The following is a 19,405-nucleotide window of genomic DNA, read 5'->3' as shown; positions in this document are numbered from 1 at the left end:
TCTAGAGTTTCCCACAAACTCTGGAATTTATGGCTGATAATCGTCAGGGGGTGGGGTACATAAAGGTTCACTCTGGGACCTGCCTCCTCTGATACCCTGGGGCGCCTTCTAGAGGGTCCCTCATCAGCGGATGATTATGATGATGAGGGGGTAGAGGTGTCGGAATATTTATGCTGTCTCCGATTGACAGTCTATATTATTTATGTGAATAAATTAAAATCTATAATGAAGGAGATTATAATTTATTATCATAAATATCAAGCTAAAACAAGCTCGTGATCTGCGTTGAATTGAAGACAAAACCCAGTTACAGACAAAATATATATATGTAATTTATTAATACAATTTATAGTACAAAATAATATATAATAAAATTGGGGATAATAAAATACAATCAACGATATGCAAAATAGTGAGAAAGTCCAAAATAATTGAGAATATATATATATATATATATATATATATATATATACAATTATGCCTTCTTATAATGATACCCCTCAATTATATTTTAAATCAATTCAATACTTGATTTCTCTAAGCCGACAAATGTCCGATTAAACCCAAATCTGGTTTATCTTTTATCTATACAGATATTTATACATATATAATCAACCATACCAGTCTAGAACTGAATTCAATTCCTTGGAGATAATACCGTGTTTTCACCAGAATATTTTCAATCTCCCTGTATTGGATTAATTTTCAGGATGATGCTGCAGGTACACCCCAATCTTATTCCAAAACAGACACTATACGCAAGGTATGGTTAATTGAATATATATAGATATGTATTATATTAATTAATTATCCTATAAAATATAGGTAAGGTTATACTATACCAAAATGTCAGCTAGCAGAAATCAGTTTCAATGGTTCTAAGATGGCTGCCTCCAATGACTGAAAAGGTGGTCAGGGCTGGACCTGGTCTTCTCCCTTTTGATGGTTTCCTGATGATCGTTCCTTGATGATGATAGTTGGAGAGAGAGATCCTTTCTGTCAGCCCAGACCATCTTTTTATCCTATCTTAGAAAGGGCTTGGCCAAGTTTTATCATTAACTAGTGACCTCACTTTATAATTAATAGAACCTCCCTCTAGGGAAAATACACCCTAGATCTTTATGTTACCCTAACACTAGATGGCACTAGTACTCCATACAAAAATCGAGGCACCCATTTATATTTTCTATATATTCTCTTATTCATTTACTAGCGATACATTTTAACTAAGGTTTCAGACAAAACCTTGAGGAGATCTTGAATAGACAATGACTTTTGTATATGGTCAAACACCTCGCATATCCCTTAATCTTTTGACCAGACCTAATTAAATCAAGATACACATGACCATACTCAAGTCATTGTTCTGGGGAAAAGACAGGGTTTGTTTATGATCACCTGTGTCCACATTTCTCCATTCAAGAAAACCTTAAAGAAAGAAATAATTAACTTGTGTTTAACACTGAGAGAAATTCTAAAAAATGACAGAGCAATCTGTACCTCATTTCTAACCTTAAAAACTGAATATATCTATAAGGACCACACTCTTATATATACAGCACACGTATTTAAATTGATGATATATAAAAAAAAATCAGACTCCACTCATACATTGCTTAATATCAAAACCCCAAAGAAAGATTAGAGTCTTTCTATACACTGAAAATCATCAAAACTCAGCACATGTCTAATACATCTTATGTAGGCCTTATACTTATGGACTTTATTTATACCCAATAGTTCTGACAGAGAAATAGAGGAAAGTGGCATCCTCTTCTCTCTCACTAGCAGACTCAGTATCGAAGGCAAGCATGGTGTATGCCTCTTCAGAGTATAAACGTTGGGATGGACGGGCCATTTTTTATTTTATTAGGGTGTGATGTTTAAAATGTGTAAACCTTTATTTAGTGTGGGGTGTGTATCTAGTGTTTTCACACGTGAAGGGGCTTGTAATAAATTTGAAATTAAATTTAGAAGAAAAGTTGTAAAAAAAAAAGTATTTTCTGCCAAAAAATGCATTTTTGACACAAAAAAAGTATTTTCTGCACAAAAAAAGTCTTCTGCACAAAGAAAAGTCATGGACACTACTGATTGGTGCTCAGTAGTTGCAAAATGCACACACGCAGATGGTGCGTTCGCGCAAAAACCTAAACTAACACTAACTGAAATATATATATTTATATATATATATACTGTATGTGGTTAAGGCTGCCGGGCAGCCTGTATTTGTGGGAGGGGCAGAGGCCACGCCCCCTCTGCCTTTATAACCTCGGCGGGAGTTACAGACGGGACGTGCAGCCAGGTACCTGGGTCTTCCGGTCACGTCTGGTTCCTGCACGTCCCGCGCCCTTAAGCCTCGATCCGGGTAAGTATTGGATCGGCTTCACCTCGTCTCGGTCGCCCAGGTAAGCAAGTATCCGATGCCTGTCGTCTGGTCGGATTCTTACCTCGGTGCGGGGGGCGGCATACGGCGGCGCAAGGCTTCTCCTCACTACGGGGACGGCGCATCCACGCGGGGGGGTTGGGGCCCGGAGCTCCGCTCACCTCCTGGTTCAGGCCGGGCGGCGCTGGCAAGTCCAGGGCAGAGGTGTGTTCCGGGGGCGGCCGCGGGTGCCGGTTGCTAGGCACGCCGGCGGCTCCGCCCCTGGTTACGCTCTCACTGTTTTCATAACCCCGCCGCCGGCCGGGGGTCGATGGTACATTGCAGAGGCGCATGTAAGCCAGCGCGTGCTTTTACTAGGCACGTGGCTGGTTTCCATGGGAACTGTCACCGTTTACCCTGTTCCCAAGTGTTCCACAACATGTGTTAGTGTTATAGCTGCTTTTCATTGCTGAACGCACCTCTTGCAAATCATAATGGGGAACTATTATGTCTGGGATTTGGCTTACTTGCATTGACAGTGGCCCCAAACGTTTTTCACTGTCTACCTACATTTAGGCGGGTGTTGGTACACCTTTCCACATAGATCCGCTATTTAGTTCCCTGCCTGTGATTGTCATATAGGATTACCCTAACTTTTAGATATCTTCTACTTGCCCTGCTCTAGAGCGGTGTTATGGGGCTCTCCGTGCTGGAGCAGCAGTGCCTACGTCTGTGGGAAATGGAAAAAAATAAAAAAATTTTTTATTTATTATACAGTTACATTGCTGTCATGCATCATCATATTGCAGAGTTTGCTTCTGGTCGAGTATCTGACGCTCCACTCCGTTCCAAGGATTCCCTACTTGCAGTAGGTGGTATGTCCTGTTTTTTATATGGGTATGGTATGTGTCACGGGGGTTTGGCCGCAGGCACATTTTTCACGTCCCATATGAAATGTCCGCTGCACCGTGGCATGTGGTTCCTCTGGGCACGTCAGGTTGTCGTACCCGTCTCTCTCCCTCGTGGCTCGTCGGCTTGAAAGGTTCAGGCGCTATTCTGTCGGCCACCCCGGTGGCACATGATTCTGCCTGGAACGTCCAGGTTGTCACTTGTCTATTATGGTACGTCTGCTTGAAGCGTTCAGGCATTGTTGCGTCCGCCACTCCGGTGGCATGTAGTCCTGCCTGGAACTCCAGGTTGTCGCTTTGTTTATTGTGGTACGTCTGCTTGAAGCGTTCAGGCATTGCGGCGTCCGCCGCTCCAGTGGCATGTGGTCTTACCTGAAACTCCAGGTTGTCATTTTCCTTATTGTGGTATGTCTGCTTGAAGTGTACAGGCAATGTTACGTCCGCCACTTCGTGGCATGGTGTCCTGCCTGGATCTCCAGGGTGTCTTGTCATCTCATGTGGTACGTTCGCTTGAAGCGTTTAAGCATTATATTGGTCACTCCTGTGACAGGTGGTCCTGCCTGGAACGTCCCAGTTGCCATACTCGTCTCCTGTTGCACGTCTGCTTGAAACGTTCAGGCAAAGTATGTCTGCCACGCCGGTGGCACGGGGTCCTGCCTGGAACGTCCAGGTTGTCATGTCATCTCCTGTTGCACGTCTGCTTGAAACGTTCAGGCAAGGTATGTCCGCCACCCCGGTGGCACGTGGTCCTACCTGGTACGTCCAGGTTGTCTTACTCGTTTTTTGTTGCACGTCTGTCTGAAGCATTCAGGCAATGTCGCGTCAGCCGCCCCGGCGGCATGGTGTCCTGTCTAAGTACGTCCAAGGGGTCTTTTTCACCAATCTTGGCACACATCCGCCAATAGCAGCATGCATGACCCAGCAGCACGCCCGGGGGGCACGTCATCCTGGTTTATTGGCTCTTCTGTCCTCGTCATGGTGGCCTAGAGACGTTTAGGCCATGTTTCTCATTTACCCTTAGGGGCAGGTTGTACGGCCTGACGCAACCAGGTGGGTTATTCCCAGTGCATTTAGATTGTCATTCTTGTTCTTGTTTATACGGCAGCACGTTGGGGTCTCGGTGCCTTTGGTTTCCCATAAACAAGGCCTCCACCTTGGTCGGTGGTACGGGCCTCCAGTACGGTATCGTTATCATTTTCATCAAATTCCGTTACCAGGTGAGTATCAATTCAGGTCCGTCAGGCCGGCCATAATCTAGGGGCGGTCTTTTTGGTAGAGGCCAAAAGGGGGAGGGGCCATCGGGATGTCCAAGACGCGCCTGGTGTCGGCACTAGTAACAAAGGTTTTGTCCTCAGGTGATATCCAGGGTGTAGAGTATTGCAGCGTGGTCAACATGTCCCAGGCCTCAGACATCGACGATGCCTCGTCCATCTCCGGGTCCGTGGTTTCCGGTCTGGCTGGTCATGGATCCCTGAGGAACTGGACAATTCCAAAACTGGTGGCCGAATTGAATAGAAGGGGCATCAGTCACCCGGCTTCGGCCAGGAAAGCCGAACTTTATAGGCTGCTGGTATCTAGCCCGGGCCCATCCAGCGAGCAGCTGGCAGTACCTACTGTCCAGGCATCGCTGGCTCAGTTGAATGCCACTATGGGGAGTCTGGCTGCCTCAGTAGCAGACATCCAGCACAGGGTCATGGAGCTGGAGTCCAGGGCCTCTACCTCGTCGCAGTCGGTGTCGCCCGTGACGGCGGTGTCAGGGCCAGTGGCGGGTTCCCCAGGTATGTCGGCTACTCCTCCGGCAATTGTCCCAGCTCATTTTGTGGCAAAAAATATCAGGAGGGATATACTGGCAGGCAAAGAGGTCAACCTGGCATCTATCCTCATAGCATCCCATGATGCAAGCGAGCACAGAACCATTGATTGCGGGGAGGTGTCAGTAGTGATGAAGTCCAAAGATGCCCGACTGAATCGCAAACTGTCCATACCCGAGTTTGTGCTCGCTTTCAGTTTGTTCAGGGACGTCATCTGCTCAGCACAGCCTAATAGGAGGGAGGACCTGGACGCCTATCTATATCAGGTCACCGATTTGGGCCACAAGTATGGGGGCTCGGCGTTTTATGATTACCATCGGTCCTTCGCGGCTAAAGCCGCAGCCTCCCTAGCACAGTTTCAATTCATGATCAATTGGGCTGTGCTAGACATGGAGCTTTTCTGCAGGCATTTTGCAGGGCTCCGACCCCCCACTTGTGGTTTGTGCCAGTCCATTTTCCATGACACAGTATGGTGCCCCAACGAGGCGGCCTCCCATCCAGATAGAGCCCTTCCAGGTACATCAGGAGTCACCAGGGGTCCGGCCCTCATGGACAAGTTTGGTAGGCCGATTGTGTATCTGGGCAAAAGCCAGATATGTAATAATTTTAACTTCGGTCACTGCATGTTCAGTGGGTGCAGGGCCCTCCACGTGTGCACAGTCTGCTTTCGTGCACATCCAAGGTCCACCTGTCCTAAAAAGTCATCTAAACAGGCATGACTGACCTACATCAACGTTGATCTCCTGGGGGCACTCCTAGAAGGGCATGGTGATCAACAGTTTGTGGTGCATCTGAAGGGCCACCAACCCCGTATGGAACCCTTGTGACAGCCCCTGTCACAAGGGTTCCATACGGGGTTGGTGGCCCTTCCGCATGCCAACTGGGAGTGTGAGAATCTCCTCTCTGCCAGACAGGATCCAGAGGCTGTGCAAGCGGCGATTTCCTTGGAGCTGGAAAAAGGGTTCCTTATCGGTCCGTTTGATTCTATCCCCTTTGAGGTATGGAGGGTTAACCCCATTGGAGTGGTGGCTAAGAAGGACTCAAATAAAAAAAGATTTATCTATGATCTCTCGGCTCCTCATTCCTCTCACATACCCAGTATCGACTCCCTCATACCATCGGAAGAGTTTAGTATGAAGTACTCCTCTATCGATGAGGCGATTCAGTTTATTCTCAAGGCAGGCAGGGGGGCCTGGTTGTCCAAGACAGATATTGCGGACGCCTTCAAACTGCTCCCAATCCATCCGCAACTGTGGCAATACTACGGCATTAAGTGGGCAGGCAGGTACTACTTTGCCAATCGCCTAACGTTTGGCTCAAAAAGCAGCCCATGGCTGTTTGACCGTCTGGCCCAGGCCCTGCACTGGATCCTGGTCGAACATGGGCAGGCGCCCATGTGCATCCATTACCTGCACGACTTCCTGCTGGTGGAACACCCTTCCCGGCAGCCCTCCAGCTTATCCTCCCTGCTGGAATTATTCTCGGCACTCCAGGTTCCTGTCGCCTCGGGGAAGACGGTAGGTCCTTCCAAGACGATCACCTTCTTGGGGGTCATCCTGGACTCAGTGAGGTTGGAAGCAAGGCTCCTCGAGGAGAAGTTGCAGCAGATACGGTTAGCCATCCTGGAGGCGTCCAAGGCCTGCATCCTGACCAAGACGAACCTCCAATCGTTGCTGGGCCGGCTGAACTTCGCCATGAGGGTCATGCCCCAGGGACGTACCATTGTTTCCCGGCTCTTGCTGCTCCTGCCATCAGCCCCAGAGCAAGACAGTGTTATTCGGTTGGACCAACAGGCCATGGCGGACCTGTCCATGTGGAGTACATTCATGTCTTCATGGAATGGGGTAAGGTTGTTCATTCCCCCCCGGGACCCATCCTCTCCCACGGTTTATTCAGATGCAGCTGCATCCAAGGGCTTTGCAGCCATATTTGGCAATCACTGGCTGGCCGGTGCCTGGCCGTCCCAGATCACGGTGGACAGGGAGGCTCTTCGGTCATCCCCCCTGTTGGAGTTATATCCTTTGGTGGCAGCAGCCCATGTATGGGGCCACGACTGGTCAGACTCGAGGGTGTTGTTTATCACCGATAGTCAGGACTTGGTTGACATCATCCATAGTGGCAGAGCTAAATCCCCTAAAATCATGACCCTCATGCGCAGGTTGGTTTGGCTGTCCATGGTGCATAATTTTTGCTTTGAGTGCTCCCACATTCAGGGTTCCATGAATACGGCTGCGGATGCGCTGTCCCGGTTTAACGCTAATGTCTTTTTTCAGATTATGCCGCATGCAGACGCAACCGGGGCGGGCATTCCAGCTTACAGCGACCTGGTGTGGGATTAACGTCATTGATCAGGACAGCTAAAGATCTCTTGCACCAGAGCCTTTCTGAGAACACAGTCAGAAATTATCGCACGGGCTGGAACCTTTATAAGGAGTTTGCAAAGAATCATCCACAAGGCAACGTGGATGACGTGTCATTCGTGATGGCATTTATCGCGCATTGTCATGCCAACCTCGGTCTCGCGCACAACACCATCCGCCTTTACTTGGCAGGAATTCAACATCAGTTCACATTGAACAACCCTGCCCGAGTATCTTTTTTCACATCGCAGGCCATCAAGGCCACGCTCCGGGGCATCGAGAAAGCCGGTGCAAGTAGGTCAGTGGTCCGTCAACCCATGTCCGGCTCCTTGTTTAGGCAGTTGTCCTTGGCTCTGGATGATAATCCTTTTGGGCCCTTGGTTAGAACCGTCATTAAAGCCGCCTTATACCTGGGGTTTTACGGGTTCCTCCGGCCGGGGGAATTCACCACAGCCGTCCGGAACAGCCATCATCTCCAGAAGCAGCACTTGACCTGGCATCACGACCATTTTATACTGAGCATCCTGTCTACCAAGACCGCTCAAACAGGACCTCCAACTCTGGTGAGGTTTTACCCCTCGCACAACGACTGGTGCCCGGTCAATGCGCTGCAGCAATTGTCTTCAGGGCTGCAGGCGGCAGCCCCAGATAGTCCTCTACTTCCCTTTAAGGGGGGTCCATTGTCCACGTCTCAGTTCATGTCCCATGTCCGCTCCTTGGTTGCAGGGTTGGGTCAGGATCCCAAGGCCATCTCGGGCCACTCCTTTCGCATTGGGGCGGCCTCAGCCGCTTCTAAGCACAAAATACCGCCGCATGTCATCAGGAGTATGGGGCGGTGGAGATCGCCTTGTTTCTCCAGATATGTACCAAATCCCCAATCCGAGATTCGTGATGCGTTCTGTTCACTTGCCCTGTAATGCTACAATAAAGGGTTTAACAGTATGATTATGTCTCCATTTTTGGCCTCTTTTAGGCCTACCCTCGCTCCGGGCTCCCGGCATTAACCAGCCTTCGGTAAGCTCCGATTAGTACGTTCAAGGGCCGTCGCCCTGACCACAAGTGGTTAAGGCTGCCGGGCAGCCTGTATTTGTGGGAGGGGCAGAGGCCACGCCCCCTCTGCCTTTATAACCTCGGCGGGAGTTACAGACGGGACGTGCAGCCAGGTACCCCTCCCACCCTCCCCTTTTCTCTTCAGTTCTATTGGGGTAGGCCCCCTTTTAGGCCTACCCTCGCTCCGGGCTCCCGGCATTAACCAGCCTTCGGTAAGCTCCGATTAGTACGTTCAAGGGCCGTCGCCCTGACCACAAATATATATATATATAAAACTACAGTACTACTAACTGCAGGTCTTTTTTCACACCAAAAAAAATAAAAATAAAAAACCTCAAAAATGTGCAGATGCTTCTGAGCACACTACTGATCGGTGCTCTGCAGCACGCATGCACACAGATCGTGCGTGCAAAAACTGTAGTATAAAAATTCACTACAGTGCTCTGTAAAATACACGCATGCAGATGGTGTGTTCCTGCAAAAACCTAAATTCACAATAACTGAAATTTACATATATATCTAACTTACTGCCACTAACTGCAGCTCTTTTTTTCACACCAAAAAAAACGTAAAAAAAACCCCAATAACCTCAAAAATGTGCAGATGTTACTGAGCACACTACTGATCGTGAGTGCGTGCAAAAACTGTAGTATAAAAATTCACTACAGTGAACACTGGCTAAAAATTTACTTATATCTATACAGGGAGTGCAGAATTATTAGGCAAGTTGTATTTTTGAGGATTAATTTTATTATTGAACAACAACCATGTTCTCAATGAACCCAAAATACTCATTAATATCAAAGCTGAATATTTTTGGAAGTAGTTTTTAGTTTGTTTTTAGTTTTAGCTATTTTAGGGGGATATCTGTGTGTGCAGGTGACTATTACTGTGCATAATTATTAGGCAACTTAACAAAAAACAAATATATACCCATTTCAATTATTTATTTTTACCAGTGAAACCAATATAACATCTCAACATTCACAAATATACATTTCTGACATTCAAAAACAAAACAAAAACAAATCAGTGACCAATATAGCCACCTTTCTTTGCAAGGACACTCAAAAGCCTGCCATCCATGGATTCTGTCAGTGTTTTGATCTGTTCACCATCAACATTGCGTGCAGCAGCAACCACAGCCTCCCAGACACTGTTCAGAGAGGTGTACTGTTTTCCCTCCTTGTAAATCTCACATTTGATGATGGACCACAGGTTCTCAATGGGGTTCAGATCAGGTGAACAAGGAGGCCATGTCATTAGATTTTCTTCTTTTATACCCTTTCTTGCCAGCCACGCTGTGGAGTACTTGGACGCGTGTGATGGAGCATTGTCCTGCATGAAAATCATGTTTTTCTTGAAGGATGCAGACTTCTTCCTGTACCACTGCTTGAAGAAGGTGTCTTCCAGAAACTGGCAGTAGGACTGGGAGTTGAGCTTGACTCCATCCTCAACCCGAAAAGGCCCCACAAGCTCATCTTTGATGATACCAGCCCAAACCAGTACTCCACCTCCACCTTGCTGGCGTCTGAGTCGGACTGGAGCTCTCTGCCCTTTACCAATGCAGCCACGGGCCCATCCATCTGGCCCATCAAGACTCACTCTCCTTTCATCAGTCCATAAAACCTTAGAAAAATCAGATATTTCTTGGCCCAGTCTTGACGTTTCAGCTTGTGTGTCTTGTTCAGTGGTGGTCGTCTTTCAGCCTTTCTTACCTTGGCCATGTCTCTGAGTATTGCACACCTTGTGCTTTTGGGCACTCCAGTGATGTTGCAGCTCTGAAATATGGCCAAACTGGTGGCAAGTGGCATCTTGGCAGCTGCACGCTTGACTTTTCTCAGTTCATGGGCAGTTATTTTGCGCCTTGGTTTTTCCACACGCTTCTTGCGACCCTGTTGACTATTTTGAATGAAACGCTTGATTGTTCGATGATCACGCTTCAGAAGCTTTGCAATTTTAAGAGTGCAAGATATCTCACTATTTTTGACTTTTCTGAGCCTGTCAAGTCCTTCTTTTGACCCATTTTGCCAAAGGAAAAGGAAATTATGCACACCTAATATAGGGTGTTGATGTCATTAGACCACACCCCTTCTCATTACAGAGATGCACATCACCAAATATGCTTAATTGGTAGTAGGCTTTCGAGCCTATACAGCTTGGAGTAAGACAACATGCATAAAGAGGATGATGTGGTCAAAATACTCATTTGCCTAATAATTCTGCACGCAGTGTATATAGAGAAATATAAAACTCTATATATATTTATATAAGCCCTAACTACTTTTTCCTTCTTTTTTTTTTTACAAAAAAAAAAAGAGAAATTTGCCAAAAAATCTGCACAAATAATCCGCAGGTACTGATCAGGCAGGTACGCACTGAAAAGCACTTGGCGGTCACAGCTAGCACGCAGAAAATGTGATGCAGACCTGGAAAATGGTAAAAATAAAAATAAAAAGACCCAAAAAAGTGCACGGACCAAATGGCGTCCGAAAAAAAGGACGAGGGGGTGAGTCTGGGGGAAGGGACAGGGACGGAGGGTGGTTTAGGGATCTGGAACAGCTGCAAATGAGCTGTGCAGCTATTCCAGATGTTCTTCCTCTTTCTTTTTCTTTTCTTCTTTCTTCATTTCAGCAGGAAAGGGGTTAAATCGCTGTGGTGTGCACAACAAGTCTCAGCAAGCCAACAAGCAGCACAGTACCTCTCTGCATGCAGTCACCAGCTAGAATGGCTGCATGCAGGGAAGTTCTGTCTCTTCCTGTGCAGCTATAGCGCTCCCATTGGCTGGAGCGTTGTTCCAGCCAATAGCAGCACTGGCAGGGGACCCAAAACACTGGTGTCCCCTGCCTCACCTCGGAGGTGACCGGTGCTGACTTGTTCAGCGCCTGCCACCTTCCCCTGACCTCCTCCCGACCCTCGCCGATGCCTCTGACAGCTTTCTGCGCTGCGATGTGCCGGTCTCATTGATCGGCCAATCACAGCGCTTCGAGATGCAGGGGGCGGTGCAGCACCATGCTGCCATTACCCGACATGGCTGCCTGCTGGTAAGAGCAGGCATGGTGCCGCGACTCCCCCCCCGATCGTTCCCCAGAGTCCCGCGGACCTTGCGCTGTACATGTATGGCGCTGGGCGTTAAGTCACGTCCGGCTGCGCCGTACATGTACGGCGCTGGGCGTTAAGGGGTTAAAGACCAACATTTTATACACCTGTCTTAATCCAAATTTTGCTAAAGAAAATGGGGCACATCATGGTCATTGGGAGGGATGGAGGGGAGGAGGAGTGTAGAGGGTTAAGTGAGTGTGGATAAAAAGGTTCAGCGGGGGACTGAGGTCACTAGTGTGACAGCTGTGGGGAAGAAACTGTTCCTAAATCTGGTGGTTTTCGTCTGAAGCGTCCTGTAGAGCCTTCTGGAAGGAAGGAGCTGGAAGAGTTTATTAGCAGGATGAGAGGAGTCCCTAAGAATGATGCATGCCCGACGTAGACATCTCTTCCTGTGAACATCCTCAATAGCAGGAAGTGGAGTCCCTGTGATGCGTTGGGCGGTTTTCGCAATTCACTAATTTGTGTGTTACATTTTCTGGTGAAATTCACAAATTTTTGGGTGTGATATACCACTGCTATATCTAGTAGACAGGTAAATAAATTTCACTAATTTGTCTGTTACATATTCGGGTGAAATTCACCAATTTTTGGGAGTGATATAACCCGGCTGTACCTAGTAGACAGGTAAAAATATTTCACTAATTTGTCTGTTACATTTTTGGGTGAAATTCACCAATTTATGACTGTTATACCACTGCTATACCTAGTAGACAGGTAAATACATTTCATTAATTTGTCTGTTACACATTCGGGTGAAATTCACCAACTTTTGGGTGTGCTATAACCCAGCTGTACCTAGTAGACAGGTAAAACTATTTCACTAATTTGTCTGTTACATTTTTGGGTGAAATAAACCAATGTTTGGCTGTGATATACTCCTGCTCTACCTATTAGGTTAAAAAATTTCACAAATTTTTCTGTTACAATCTTGGGTGACATTTTACCATTTTTGCTGTGAATAAACCCCTGCTCTGCATAGGTGACAGGGACCAAATTTTTTTAAAATCATCTGTTCCATTGGTGGGTGACATTAACCCATTTCTGGCGATGAAAACCCCCTGCTCTGCATAGGTGACAGGGAATTCAATTTTTTACATTTGTCTTTAATTGGCCCTTTCATTCGATCCTTCTGCTTTAATAATTTGTCCCGCATTTCAGCTCAATCATATTGCAACCATTGACCTCCCTTGGATATGGTCTCCCTTTCTCACTCTCCCTCTCCGGCATGGAACCCTGATCCCCCGCTAACCGTGATCAACATGGTAGGCGCAGAAAAGAACATTGAAAGTTGATACAGGAGATATCCAATTGGATCGTGGACATCACGGGGACGTGCGACATGGTGGAGTAGTATGTGTGCACACGCCTACACGTACTGACTGATGGGTCTGCCCCCTTCAATTTCTGGGTCTACAAATTGGACATACTGTATGGCCTGAGCTTGCCCTTTATGCCTTGGAGGTGCTGGCCTGCCCTGCAGCCAGTGTATTGTCTGAATGTTTGTTTAGCACGGCTGGAGGGGTTTATAACAGGTTATATTTCCCAATGTTTTGGGGTGTACCATATTTTAAACAAAAAACAAAAAAATGTAAACCAAAAACCAGTGTTGGCTACCTCCTCCACCGCCACTTCCACCTACACCGCCACATCCACCGCCTCCTCAACCTCCTACTCCATATGGACCTTGTCCTCCAAGATCAAGATTATTATTTTTTATTTTTACTTATTTTATGTTATTTGAAGTCATTTTCCTATCACATGCCATGTTCTTAACCACATTTTGATGTCATTTGCAGCCCTCTAGCCCTTCTCATGACATTTTTACAGACATTTTAGTGCTCAAAAGTTCGGGTCCCCATTGGCTTCAATGGGGTTGGGGTTTGGGGTCAAGTTCAGGAATAAGAGATAGAAAAAATATAAGTGAAAACTAGTATATTTTTTCAATTCTTTTCAATACTTTTTCTGTAGAGGGTGTCTGCAGTGACTTGCAACATCTGTGCAATACCTTCTGTGTGCCATGGCTAGAGATAGGAAAAATATAAGTGAAAACTAGTATATTTTTTCCATACTTTTCAATATTTTTTCTATAGAGGGTGTCTGCGGTGACTTGTGACATCTGTGCAATACCTTCTGTGTGTCACGACAAGAGATAGAAAAAATATAAGTGAAAACTAGTATAGTTTTTCCATACTTTTCCATACTTTTTCCATAGAGGGCGTCTGCAGTGACTTGTGACATCTGTGCAATACCTTCTGTGTGTCAGGGCCAGAGATAAATATATAAGTGAAATCTATTTTCTTTTTTCCATACTTTTACATACTTTTTCCATATACTGTGCTTGCTGTGAACTGTGACATCCGTGAAACGTCTTGTGTGTCAAGCGTGCATATAAAATTTTATATAAAGAAGGCAAGCATTAAGGGGCGGGGAAGTGGCCGTGAAGCTGATGGTTCACGCAGAGGCGTGGCCCTGGGTGCGTTAAAACTGTGCCTGCTGCCAGAGCACAAGAAAAACAATCATCCTCGATACCTAGCTTCATGTCCCAGTTTGTAGGGCGGCGGAGGACAAAACTTTTGAAGTCAGACCAGTGCGACCAGGTGGTCGGTTGGATTGCAGCAGATAATGCTTTCAGTCGGTGAAGCACCACTCTTTCTTCCACCAAGTCCAGTCTCAGTAGCCAAGAGTCTGGTAAACAGAATCCTCACCCTGATCTTCCTTCCTCCCACCATGTAGAGTCTGGCCAAACAAGTGATCCCACACTCGGATATTCCGAGGAGCTCTTTTCATCGCCATTACTTGATTTGGCCTTCTCGCCAAGCACGCTTGAAGAGGGACATGAGATCTTGCGCCCTGATTCCTAACCTTTTAAGCATCCACAGACACAAGAACATGACGGTTGGGAATGGCAATTAGTGTTTAATGAGGTGGATGATGATGAGTCACAGTTGCAAATGAGTCAACCGCAATTACTGTCTCAAGAGGTTGATGAAGAGGATGAGACACAGTTGTCAATCACTGAGGTTGTGGTTAGGTCAACAAATCAAGAGGATGATTAGAGTGAGGAAGTGGAAAAGGATGTGGTGGACGAAGAGGTCACTGACCCAACCTGGGAAGGTGGAAAGACGAGCGAGGACCGCAGTACAGAGGGGGAGGGATCTGCAGCACTGGCTGGAAGAGGCAGTGGGATGGCAAAAGGGAGAAGGCGGGCCACTCCACACAGGCAACTGTTCCACGGAGCATCCCCTTGCAGAAATCTCCCTTGCCAAGGGGTAGGTGTTCCGCAGTAAGGCGCTTTTTTGAGGAAAGTGTGGACGACAAAAGAATAGTAGTTTGCAACCTGTGCCACACCAAAATGAGCCGGGGCGTGAACACTAGCAACCTCATCACCACCAGCATGATCCGTCACATAGCATCCAAGCACCGTAATAAGTGGGACGAATGCCTGGGTCCACAATCTGTGTCTGCGAGTCACACCACTGCCTCCTCTTCCCCTATGGTACGTGCTGGCCAATCGCCTGTCAAATGCAAAGGCAAGAGTGCCTCCAGCCCTGAACCTGAACTTTGCAAGCACCATCAATGACCACATCCACTTCCCTGTCCAAGCACAGCGACCAAATGTCATTACCCCAGGCAATTGAACGCAAGCGCAAATACCCAGCCCCCCACCCACAGGCCATAGCACTAAATGAGCACCTTTCAAAATTACTGGTCCTGGAAATGTTGCCATTAAGGCTTGTGGACACTGAGGCCTTCCACAGCCTGATGTCGGTGGCCGTCCCGCGGTACTCTGTCCCCAGCCGCCACTATTTTTCAAGGTATGCTGTGCCCACCTTACACCAACATGTGTCCCAGAACGTCACACGTGCCCTAACCAATGCAGTTACTGGGAATTTCCACTTAACCACGGACACATGGACAAGTGCATTTGGCAAGGGACGCTACATTTCCCTGACGGCACACTGGGTGAACATTGTGGAGGTCGGGAGCGAGTTGTACCCTGGGATGGAACAGGTGCTACTGATGCCGAGGATTGCGGGAACTAATTCCAGCAGGGTTTCGTGCGGGGTTGGAGCCACCTACGTTAGTGGCTCCATCCCCCACTTCTTCTCTGCTGCCTCCTCCTGCACTTCCAACTCCGAATTATCCACGTGCAGCACCAGTCAGCTATCATCCGGAACCTGGAAGCAGTGTAGCACTGCAGTGGGGAAACGTCAACAGGTCGTGCTGAAGCTGATATGCTTAGGGGACAAACAGCACACTGCCGCAGAGCTGTTGCAGGGGATAAGAGACCAGACTGAGCTGTGGCTCTCGCCACTCAACCTACAACCAGGCATGGTTGTGTGAGATAATGGCCGTAACTTGGTGGCGGCTTTGGAGCTCGGCAAGCTCACACACATCCCATCCCTACCCCAATTTGTCTGAGCTACTGGTGAAGGTGCGCCGCGTGTGTGCACATTTCTGCAAGTCATCGACAGCTTCAGCCGGTCTGTCACGCTACAGCAGCGCTTGAAATTGCCAGCTCATCGGCTGTTGTGTGCGACATGAGCACGCACTGGAACTCGACGTTCCACATGTTGGCCAGGCTTTGTGAGCAGCAGAGGGCAGTAGTGGAATACCAGCTGCAACATGGTCATTTTCTTTCCAGTCAGCTTCCGCTAATCAGAAGCGAGGAGTGGGGATCGATGTCTGACCTCTGTGAGGTTTTAAAAAAACTTTTCAGGAATCAACACACATGGTGAGCGTCAATAATGCTATTATCAGCGTAACCATCCCACTTCTGTGTCTACTCAAACGCTCGCTGCTCACAATTAAAGATGCCACTTTGCATGTGGAAAAGGTGGAAATGGGGGAACAAGACATTACACAGGGTGATAGCCAGACCACCCTCCGTCCGGCTCCTCAGCGAGAATTAGACGATGAAGAGGAGGAGGTGGAGGAGCAGGAGACGGTTGCCTCCGCTACAGAGGGTAGTACCCATGGAAGTTTAATTCGATCTGTTCAGTGTAGGTGGGCAGAAGAGGAGGAAGACGATGAGGAGATGGACAGTCATCCTCCTGATGACGAAAGCAAAGTCTTGCCTGTTAGTACTCTGGCACACATGGCTGACTTCATGTTAGGCTGCCTTTCCCGCGACCCGAATGTTATACGCATTTTAGACAACATGGATTACTGGTTGTCCAGCCTTCTTGACCCCGCTACAAGGTCCTTGTTGAAAAATTGCTTCAAAAATTTCCATCTGACAACGCTGGCAGCAGAGTCCGTACTTCCTTGGGCAACCAAGTAGGGGAGACAAGGGAAACACACAGCAGTTCCAACAAAGGCAGGGAAACACTCTCCAAGGCCTGGGACAGTTTTATGACACCCCGCCAGCACCCTCTCCCTGATGTGTGGCCTAGTATCACAAGGAGGGAAACGTTTTGGAAGGTGGTGAAGGAGTACGTAGCAGACCGTGTCAGCGTCCTCAGTGATCTTTCAGTGCCTTACAACTACTGGGTGTCCAAGCTGGACACGTGGCACAAATTGGCGCTCTAAGCCTTGGAGGTGCTGGCCTGCCTTGTCACCAACGTTTTGTCTGAGTGGGTATTTAGTGCTGCTGGTGGCATTATAACAGATAAACGTATCCGCCTGTCAACTGAAAATGCTGTCAGGTTGACTCTTATAAAAATCAACAAGACCTGGATTGCCCCTGACATCTCGACTCCACCAGAGGAAAGCAAATGAACAAAGGCACTTTAAATGTGTTGTTTAATGTACTTAATACACTGTATTCCCATGCACCCCTTCCACCACAAAAAAGTGTATATGGTTAAATCTTCCTTTTCTCATCATCCTCCTCCTCTTCCATCATATCAACATGCTTATTTGTCGCATATAATGCCCTCGCATATACTTTTTTACAGGGTCAGCTCACCTGCAGGCCCTCTCATATAATTTTTTAGAGGGTCAGCACACCTTCATACCCTCGCATATAATGTTTTACAGGGTCAGCTCACTTGCAGGCCCTCACTTATAATTTTTTACAGGGTCAGATCAACTGCAGGCCTTCGAATATAATGTTTTACAGGGTCAGCTCACCTGCAGGCCCTCGCATATAATGTTTTACAGGGTTAGCTCACCTGTAGGCCCTCGCATATAATGTTTTACAGGGTCAGCTCACCTGCAGGCCCTCGCATATAATGTTTTACAGGAACAGCTCAACTGCAGGCCCTCGCATATAATGTTTTACAGGGTCAGCTCACCTGCAGGCCCTCGCATATAATGTTTTACAGGGTCAGCTCACCTGCAGGCCCTCGCATATAATGTTTTATAGGGTCAGCTCACCTGCAGGCACACGCATATATTGTTTTACAGGGTCAGCGCACCTGTAGGACCTTGAATATAATGTTTTACAGGGTCAGCGCAACTGCAGGCCCTCGCATATAACGTTTTACAAGGTCAGCTCAACTGCAGGCCCTTGCATATGTTTTACAGGGTCAGCTCACCTGCAGGCCCTTGCATATAATGTTTTACAGGGTTAGCTCACCTGCAAGCCCTCGCATATAATGTTTTACAGGGTCAGCTAACCTGCAGGCCCTCGTATATTATGTTTTACAGGGTCAGCTCACTTGCAGGCCCTCACCTAAAATCTTTTACAGGGTCAGCTCATCTTCTGATGACTACTGCAAAATCTTGCCTCTTGGTACTCTGGCACACATGGCTGACTTCATGTTAGGCTGCCTTTCCCACGACCCACACGTTATACGCATTTTAGACAACACAGATTACTGGTTGTTCACCCTTCTCGAGCCCCGCTACAAAGAGAACTTCGAAAGTTGATAGGGCAGACATCCGAATGGATCGTCTCCGTCACGGGGATGTTAAATCGCCCAGAGGTTATCTAGAGTCACCAATGCAGCAGCAGGCCCTCGCCCCTAATGTTTTAGATCAGCAGTTCTCAACCTAGGGGTCGCGACCCCTTTGGGGGTCGATCGGCCCTTTCCGGGGGGTCAACTGAGGCTTCCTATTGTGGGTCGCCAGCACAACGGCAGCGGCCCCTTATCCTCGCGCACAGGAAGTGATGTCCTATCACTGCCTGTGCTTGAAGGAGCCTGACGTCTGGACGGGTAAGTTGGGCCGCCTGTCTGCTGAGGTCCGAGTTTTTTCGTTAATGACACCGCCACTGAGCACCACTGCCACCAATGATTTAATTGAGCCTGGCTGAGCCTAGCTAATTTTTTTTTAATTATTTGGCTGAGCAAGGCTTAATTTATTTGGGGGGACATGAAGCACCGCTGATTTATTTATTTGGGGGACCCTGAGCACTTCTGATTTATTTATTTGGGGGACCCTGAGCACCATTGATTTATTTATTTGGGGGAAGACCTGAAGCACCGCTGATTTATTTATTTGGGGGACCCTGAGCACTTCTGATTTATTTATTTGGGGGACCCTGAGCACCATTGATTTATTTATTTGGGGGGAACCTGATGCACCACTGATTTATTTATTTGGGGGTACCCTGAGCACCGCTGATTTATTTATTAGGGGGGAGACCTGAATCCCCGCTGATTTATTTATTTGGGGGACCCTGAGCACTTCTGATTTATTTATTTGGGGGGGGGGACTTGAAGCACCACTGATTTATTTATTTGAGGAGTACCCTGAGCACCACTGATTTATTTTTATTTTTTTGGGGGGGTACTGTGAGCACCACTGAGTTATTTATTTTAGGGGTACTGTGCGCACCACTGATTTATTTTTTAGGGGGTATTTGTTGTTTATTATTTATTTTAAAGTTATTTATTTGGTTTACAAATATTTTGTATTTATGCT

This window comes from Bufo bufo, chromosome 3 (genome assembly GCF_905171765.1).
Source record: "Bufo bufo chromosome 3, aBufBuf1.1, whole genome shotgun sequence".
NCBI classification, from domain to species: domain Eukaryota; kingdom Metazoa; phylum Chordata; class Amphibia; order Anura; family Bufonidae; genus Bufo; species Bufo bufo.
This window is presented reverse-complemented; position numbering follows the sequence as displayed.